Raw genomic sequence first — 9,603 nt, forward strand, 5'->3', positions numbered from 1 at the left:
TAAAAACAGGGAACAGAGCTATTTGCTGAGACTTTCACTCCTGGAGGTGCTGGACTCAGGGCGATCCCTCTAAGAGCCTCCCGGCTCACCCAGATGTTGATGGTTTCTTGGTAACTATGAATTATATTTGGTCTGTTTATAATGTATGTTTGTAATTTGTTTGTATTTTCTCTTAAGTTCAGGGTGCTGGCTTCTTCCCCTGAACTAAGTGAGTTGATATGTATATGTTGGATGAAAGTAAGATTGTTGATGTTTATGGTGGGGTGGGGAAAGTGCCTGGGACCCCCAGGGACCCCACCCTGTTGGCTTTATTACCCAGCTGCCCCTCAGGACTTGGAAGCAGGGACTGGAACAGCACGGAGAGGACAGACCCCCAACAGAAGTTTGTTTGGACTTTTTCTTTGAGTTGGAACTTCAGGTGCCAAGAGGAAACCGCTAAGGAAAGTAACATTAAGGGGTTAACAAAATCTGGGCCCTCTGACCCCGAGTTTTGAACCTTTTCTAAATGCCCCTGGGGATAGATAGAGGGAAGGTTCACTCCTCATCCCTTAAGGGGGCTGGGGGTCTAGAAGGGCCTGGGCCAGGATTGCCATCACAGCATGTCCTTGGGCAGGGGGAGGGTGGCACAGGCTGGGCTGGTGATGGATCCCAGAAAGATGATGGCAGGTGGGGAGACAAGCTGGACCACCCAGGGAGGAAGCATCTCCCCAATCTTGTGGCTTTGGGTGAAAGCTCCCTTTGACCTTCTTAATAATAGGAAGTGCATATATATATATATATATATATATATATATATATATATATATATATATATATATGTATGTATATATCGTTTTAGGGTTTATAAAGCACTTTATTTACTATATTTACCCCTCAAAACAACCATGAGAGGGATATGCCATTGTGATCCTCATTTTATAGGTGAGAAGCTTGAGAGCGAGAGAGCTTGCATTGATCACACAGGATGGTGGCTCAACCCAATCTCTTTCTAATGCCAAGTGCGGCACACTAACCACTGCACCACCTGGTCAGCCCTTTTTAGTTATGGCTCTGGGTGGTAAAGCTGGGGTTTGATCTGCATTCTCTGAACCCAAATCTAGTCCTCCAAGCCATGCTTCTATCAAAGAGCCTGCCTTTACCAACCCCTGTGTGATGTTCCTATGGGTTGACCAAGAAAATTTGTACTTTCTCTGCCCACTCTAAACATTAGCCTAGGAGCCTTGCTGTATTTGTCGCTGATAGGCAGGAGGCCTGATGCCATCTGCTTCCAAAGCCAATCCTTTGTATCTGACAGGTCTCAGAAGCTTCCCCAGAGAGTGGTATGCCCCTGGGCAGTTTAATCCCACAATTCACAGACCTCCTTCTGGAACACCCACAGGCCAGCAATGCATCCTTGCCACTGCCCGGGCAAAAGGTGGGTGCCCCTGTGTTTGGTGGGGAGAGGGAAGGCAGAGAGGTAGCAGGAGTCTTCTGTCCAGCTGACCTCTTTGAGGCCTGGCTGAGTGTGTGGGAGCTTATCGGCAGGTTATCAAGTGATTAAGCAGGCTCTGCCTCAGCTGGGGTGTAAGTGAATCAGCCGGCCTGCGAGGAGGGGGGCCAGCCACCACAAAGCCAGAGTCAGGGAATCAGGCAATAAAAGGGGAAAACACATTTCACAACCATAACACTGACAGATGCCAAGTGCTAGAGTCTAGGCAGAAAGGCCCAGACCAAGTTTATTAGCGTGGAGCCAAAGGAGAGGGAGCAAGGAAACTGACCTGAAGGAAAAAGCATCCCTTCCAAAGGATCATAGACTTTAATTTTTGGAGGTAATTGGGTTGAGTGACTTGCCTAGTGTCACACACTAGTAAGTGTCTGAGATTAGATTTGAACTCAGGTACTCCTGTCTCCAGGGCTCTATCCAGTGCATCACCTGTATTATAGACTTTAGAGATGAAAGAAACCTTGGAGGTCAGTAAGCCCAGCCCCTTCCTGTTTTATTTGAGCAAATTGAGAAGTGGGTGGGTGTGTGGGGATGTGACTTACCCAAGGTGCCACACAAGAAGCTGAGACCTGAACCCAGCTCTTTCCCCTCCTAATCCATTCCCCTTCCACTACCCTACCTTGCCTCAATTTTTTTTGCTAATGAAGATGTGCTTCACAAAAAAGGATCCACTCTGGCCAGGGGCACTCAATGACTGGCATTTAAGTCCAGCCAGGCCCTGCCTGTCTTGCTCCTCACTCTGGGCTGTGGGCTCAGAGCTATCTCCCCACAATTATCAATGTTGACCTGTACTGCCATTCCAAAGGAATGCAATGGCTTGTATATTAGTATATTAGTTACTTTGCCTCGGGAGCCTCAGTTTCCCTGTTAAATGGGGATCATAACACATGCAGCTCACTACCTGCCTTAAGGCTGACATGAGGATAAAACCAACAACCTTCAAGAGCTGTATAAGTGTGAGTTACTGCTTTCAATAATAGCTAGCCCTTTGTAATGCTTTGACGTTTGGAAAATGCTTTGCAGATATTATCCTATTTTATCCTCATAACAACCTTGAGAGCTAAGTGACGTTATTTTCCCCATTTTACAGATGAGGAAACTGAGGCAAACCTGAGGGCTCAGGCTCTCTTGCATGCAGTTATCTATCCAATTCTGTACCTAGCTGCCTAGGTAGAATGTGGATGGTTTCATCCACCCTTGGTGGTCCTGGGTAATTCCCATATATTTGCCATAGGGTGTCTGTCCTCAGTGTGTTGGAGATATTCCCCTACTTTCTCCTGACATTTTGAGGATATCAGTGGAGCCCCTTGGTTGTCTACCCATCATCCCCAAACCTCATTCTGTGACAGGCTCATCTTCTCTTCCTGTCATGAATTTCCTTAATGCCAACTTTTCTTCCTGCTCCTCTTTAAAGTTCTTCATTGGCTGTCCATCCACCCCTACCATGGGCTCTTCCATGGTTCTTGAACGATGTTCATTTTCATTTCCTTACAGACTGGCATCCTCTGAGTCCCAATCATATAATAATAATTATTATAATGATTATAATAATAACAGAATAATAGCATTTCAAAAGACTGGAAGAAGCTTAGGCTTAAGAAAAGAGCTTTGCAATTTCCTGAAAGCAGTAAAGCCCAATCTCTTCCTCTGCTGCTTAATTCTTTTTTTGGTTTTGTTTTGTTTTTGGAGGGGAGAAGGGAAGGCAATTGGGATCAAGTGACTTGCCCAAGGTCACACAGCTAGTAAACGTGTCAAGTGTTTGAGTCTGGATTTGAACTCAGATCCTCCTGACTCCAGGGTCGGTGCTCTACTCAATGCACCACCTAGCTGCCCCTCTCCTGCTTAATTCTGAGCCCAGTTTGTCCATCTGCACCCTCCATCCCAGATGGACACAGTAGTCAAAGGCATGCTGGTCAATGTTTGACCTTAACTAGCTTTCTGAAAAATAAATGTGTATGTGACACACCTTTGAGTATAATCTGCATCACTGACATTTTCTCCACCACTTTCTTAAGTCAAGACCATCAATGAAACAATCCATTAAGCCTGTTCTGAAGCATTTGCCAATTTCTGAGGTGTAAATAAATACTGATGCTGAAAATTTAACAATCAGTTGGCTCCTACACACACCTGATATTAATGGAAAGGGTTATAGGTCATCCATCCAGCTGCATGTTCATTGAACTGAAGAACCAACCAACTACAACAGGGGGCAACTAGGTGGTGCCATAGTACATAGAGTGCTGGGCCTGTAGTCTAGAAGACTTGTCTTCTCAAGTTCAAATCCAACCTCAGACATTTTACTACCTACAGGACACTGGGCAGGTCCCTTAACCCTTTTTGCCTCAGTTTCCTCATCTGTGAAATAGGTTAGAGAAGGAAATGGCAAGCCACTGCAGTATCTTTGCCCCCCCCCCAAAAACCCAACCAAAAAAACCACCCAACAACAAATGGGGTCACAAAGAGTCAGACACAACTGAAACAACTTAATAGTAACTACAGCAGATTGTCAAGAGGTGTACAATTCAAGTGGCACTCTAACCTGGCAGTGATATCTACCTACCCATCTAACCTGAAGAGGGTCTTTACAGAGGGGATGGATGGACCTGGGGTATGGATTCTGCGTATGATACCAGCTTTTTTTTCACTGTGTTGGTTGGTTTTACTGAACTTCTCTTCATCCTTTTAAATAAAGAATCTTTTTTTGTTATGAGGGATGGCCCTCTGAGAGGGGATAGAGGGGACACATTGGGAATGTAAGTGACCTCAAAGCAAAAAAAAAAAGTCAATAAAAATGTATTTTAAAACATTTAAGTGGAGATTGAAACCAAAGGCTTTACTAAGAATAATAATTTAAATCGACACATTTTCTTGATGCCTTTTTTTAATCAGTCTTTCCTGTAACTATCTCCTCCCTTCTTACCCCAAAATTAAAACTTCCTTGTAACAAAGGAAAACAAGCCAAAATCCCTGATACATACAGTGACCGTATCTGAAAATGTATTTCGCATTCTACTCTAGGAATTCTCTACTCCACTGTTAAGGGGAGGCGGGTAGATTTTCTTGTCTGTTCTCCAAGGCCATAACGGGGTTCTTCACTACTCAAGGTTTGTTCCCTTCTGGTGAGTCCAAAAACAGCTTCACAAATTTGCTTCGAACACCCTGTTTCCACCACTAAACTCTTCCACGGATTGCTGTTGAATCAACTCACAGAAATGTGCTCTGATTGCTACTGAGAGCAATTGGGAGAGTTCTGGAACATCTCCAGCTGATTCTAAATATGATCTGGAAGGCACACTTACCACATTGGTGGAGAAATTGGAAGGCATCCTATTTTCACGGGGATCTGAACGGTTGCCACCTACAAATGGCTTCTATACATTGAAATCTGAAGCGTAAACCAGTACAGTGGAGAGTTAGTAGAGTGGGGAAATTGCAGGCAGACCCTGACCAGGGGCCCACTTCCCCCCATTCCTCCCTTTGCCTTGCCCTACCTCTGGAAATGGCCTTTACCTGGGGCGTGCTTCCTCTCCCCAGTGTCTGGGAAATGTAGTATCATCTCGAGCTCCCTGTTTTGACTTTCTTCCCACACCACCCCAGTAACCAGAAGGGGGAGAGCTTAAATAGTAGCCACATCCTGTCTCTTCCATCTCTGCCTAGCACTGAACAGTATTTCAGCATCATAAAAACCTTGCAAAGTCCCAGGACATCATTCTCCCCTCCTGTACCCCTTTCTCCAAGTTCACAAAATGATGCATTGTGATTGGGGTCAGATGAAAAAGAGGAAAGGATCTAGCAGGTTAATGAAACAGCAGCTGGATAGGAGGGCTGGGGTGTCTGAGAAGTCACCTGGGTTTAGAAATGCTAGGAAGGCTGGGCCCAGACTGGGGAATGAGTGTCATTCCCAGATTAAACAGTGGTTGTAACATTTGGCCATCTCTGGGGGGATAGAAGGCATGAAAAAGAATTGGGAACCAGGTCAAAGAAGGCATACAGCAATAGACAGTTGCTTTGCTCAGCATCATGGTAATGGCTGCATCCCCCCTCCCCATGGACATGTCACTCTATCTGTGTGGGGCTCTCAAAGGCACACGTGTTTTGTGGTGGGAACCTGCCATGTCTTAAGTCAAGAGAATCTCCGATGCTTTAGGTAGAGAAATCACCAATGAGGGGGCAGCCTCCTGGTCTACCTCTTGCAGCCTAGCTCTGGTCTCCTTATTCTTACTCCCAGCCCCAGCCTCTGTCTATTCCTCCCAGCATTCGTGTCGGAGATGGAAGAGGTGGAAAGGAACATCATGTTTCATTAAGCTAGGAACATTAAACTTTGATGGAGCCTGTTTGTACTGAGGCCCCAGGGAAGGCCTCTAGTCTGCCTCTTCCTTCCAGCACCCATTAATAAGCTTTCCTGACTCCTCCCTTGGACCCCACCTCTAAATAAATGGTTTGTCAGCCGAGACTGGAGGCTCTCATAGATCTAAGCAATGGAACCGTTTCAGGAAAAGAAAACAAAACAGAGTAAACCAGCCAGCTCCTGACAAATGACCATTTTCCAATACCAGCTTTGGAGATTGGAATCAGTGACCTCCAGGGACAGTCTGGAAGCACTGGAAAGCAAGTAAACCATGTGTATTATGTTCCTAGCTTCAACTTTCTGGGTCTCTCTTTCCTAGTCTTTTTTTTGGAGAGGGGAAGGCAAGGCAATTAGGGTTAAGTGACAGCTAGTAAGTGTGTCAAGTGTCCAAGCCCGGATTTGAACTCAGGTCCTCCTGACTCCAGGACCGGTGCTCTACTCACTGCACCACCTAGTTATTTCCTAGTCCTTCTTTTGCTCTTGCCTAGTCTTATAGGAACTAAGGCCCTTCTGCTTTCTGCCCCCTTTTCCATTAGATCCACTCCAAGGAGAGGCTCTGAAGTTAGCTCCCAGTCTCTCAGTCAGATTCAATCTGTGATCTCCCTCATGTGAATTCTAAGTCTGAAAACCTAATTCTTCCTTGAGATTGAAAGGCCTTGTTCCCAGGAAAGAGATCTCAGGCCTTAGCCAGCCAGAGATTTGAGGCAGAGATTTGAACTGGGGTTAAGGGTGGGAGATGTCTCAGAAGTCCTGGAATCAAATGCAACCTGGAGCTCAAACCTAGGCATCGTATAAGGTTCAACTCATTGGTGGAGACTGTGATTATTTGTCTTTCTCTGACTGAATAAACAGCCCAGTTGGCAAGAATTGTAAATAATGGACATATAGAGATGTCAGCTTCTGTTCTCTACTTCTTCCCAAAGTATTCTCTCCCTCCCAGGACCTCTCCAAGAGAACCTGAAACTTCATACCCTCTCTTAAAGTCTGGAGTCTAAAGAACTCCACTCTTCCAAGTCCTCAATGATTATACCCCTCATGCAGGTATAGAGTATCAAGTAATCATTCTGACCACCAATGAAATGAGTGTTACTTAAATGCCTAGAACTGAGCCCTGAGTTACACACATACTCTCTAGATGGACCATTTGAAGAATGCCATCTAGTTCATACTGTCTTTTGACAAACCCCACATTTTAATTATCCCAATTCAGTGAAAGACTAATTCTATTTTCAAAAGCCTCCATGAGATTAATGATCTGCTTCAAGGAGACAGTCCAATGCCTAAGCTCCATCATTGTTGAAGTTTTCCCCCTTAATGCAGCAGCTGGAACATCCTTCATATGCGTGGAGGTCCCCCTAAACAAAGACCACAGCACTCTATGGGCCCCATTCTCTCAAAATCACAGATCATAGTCTCCCGCTAATGTGTTTATTTTTAATAGTAAGAGAATAGCTGGAGAATACAATTAGTTGAAAGCAAAGCCATTTAATTAAATACCATAGTAAGAAAACTAACAATAGAACATATTCTCTATAAACAAGAAGAACATTCCCCCACAAATACACATACAATCTGAAGAAAGAATAGACACACTTAGAAAACGTATAAAGGAAATGTGTGGCTAGTGTACACTTGGAAAGGGGTAACATATCTCTGATACTTCAGAGTATCTGCTTTCTTCTGGCCATGTCATTGCAATGGTACCTGCTCCTGCTGGTCTAGCATGGGTCACTACCAGGCATATAGTCTCTGCTGAGTGGTGTTCTCTGGTCTCATGTAGCTGCTGTTGAAGAGTCCTATGATTGCTTCCAGGATTAACAGTATTGGGCACATAATTGGGTAGTTTTTATTGGTTTCTTCTGATTTCAGTTGGAATCCTCAGATAAAGTGCAGTCTTTTTCAGATAAGAGGAAAATTGGGCTATTAGTAAGTCAGCTAAGAGAGAGAGGAGAAGAGAGACAAAAGGAAGATAAAGAAGGAAAAGAGACTTTTTTGTCCTTGCCCCCCAGCTAGCACAAAATATGTGTTTATTCAATGTTTGTCAAGTTGAATAAAATTGAAAATTAAGAAAGATAATAGAAAGGGGAAAGACAGAGAAGGCAGAGATGGGAAAACAAGTGAAGTCATAGAGGGGGAAAAGGGGAGTGAGGAGGAAGACAGAGAAGAAAGGAACAGGAAAGAGAGATCGTGGAGAGGAGAAAAAGACAAGGAAAGGAGTGGGAGGAGAGATAAGAAAGAAGAAGAGGGAAAGGGTGGTGGAGAGGCAGGAAGAGAAACAAAGGCAGCTGGGACAGGAAAGAGCTGAAAAGAGTTTGAGATAAGAGAGAGGAGAGAATGGAAAAGAATGACACCAAGTGTGTGAGCAGTTCCACAAGGATATGTTCATTTTCCTTCCTTCTTTAATGAGCAAAGAGTCCAGGGAGTACTCTCCATCAACAGTTTCCCTTTATTCCCATGCCCAGGGGAAGGACTAAGCACCTACTTTTTGAGCATGTTGGCAGTAAGGTTCTCCATAAATTATGGATTCTGAATAAATACCAAGGCTGCTTCTTGCCTCTTTTCCTCTAGGATTTCACTGCCTGGACCAGCCAGATGCTGGTGGAATTAGGGAAGTTAAGAATTGCTCCCTTGCAACAGTTTATAGAATGTTTTTATTGTTGGTGAGTCATTTCGGTCATGTCCAACTCTTGACGACCCCATTTGGGGTTTTCTTGGAAAAAATATTAGAATAATTTGCCATTTCCTTGTCTAATTCATTTTTACAGATGAGGAAACTTAGGCAAAGTTAAGAGACTTGTGCAGGGTCACACAGCTAGTAAGTGCCTAAGGCTGGATTTGAACTCAGGTCTTCTTGACTCTAGGCCTGGCCCTATATCTACTGTACCACCTTGCTGCCCCTTGCACCATTATTACCCTTGGACAAATCAGCTGTGGAGGGCAGTAAATGGCTAAAGTTAAGGGGAGGGGGTCATGAAGATAGGGCCCTCCTCAATTAGAACATTTAGAAATGAACCCCATTCGTGGTAATCTGGTTGGCCTGACTTAGAGACAGATGCTGCAACTTTAATCTTGACATCAGTGATTCTGCTGTGTATTTGTGTGCACTTTAAGGCATGTTACCTGGAGAGAGAGAGAGAAAGAGAGAGGGGGGGGGTAGGGGGGTACACGTATAGAGTTGAAGTTTGTATTGGTATGTATGATGTGAGAAGAGAAGGGATAGAGTGATATGCTGCCAAGAGGGTGGTGGTGTTAGGTTACGAGGAGTTTTAGGGTTGCAACATTGGAAGTGTTCCCAGATGTTTGGATGTGTACATTTTGAGATACCTATGTTTGGGGTGAAGGAATGGGGCCCTTCTGAATTCTCATTCCCAGCCCAGGATCTATTCACTGAAAGTAAAAGGCACATAAGAAGGTATTAAATTAAGTTTTAGAATGTATGTTTGCTCTGTATTCTTTTATGAAGGGTAGAAAAGTGCCTTTGGTAGAATTGGAAGAGGCAACTGCCATTGGTTGTATGAACACTCACCACCACCCTAAGCGTTCTTAAAAAGTGAGCTTGCTAACTTTGCAGCAGCCCAGATGGGAGCCATCGGTTAAGAAAGGACCCATCCCTCCTCAGAAGGAATTATTCTTCACCTCTTGAGGGTGAGAAGATGTTCCTCTCCTTCCCCCTCCATCAACTACGGTGTTACTTGCCCAGTAGGAGAAATCATGTCTCAGGAAGAAGATACACACACTTTTTAGTTATATATAGATACAGAGAAATAAG

This window comes from Trichosurus vulpecula, chromosome 8 (assembly GCF_011100635.1).
Source record: "Trichosurus vulpecula isolate mTriVul1 chromosome 8, mTriVul1.pri, whole genome shotgun sequence".
Classification (NCBI taxonomy): Eukaryota; Metazoa; Chordata; class Mammalia; order Diprotodontia; family Phalangeridae; genus Trichosurus; species Trichosurus vulpecula.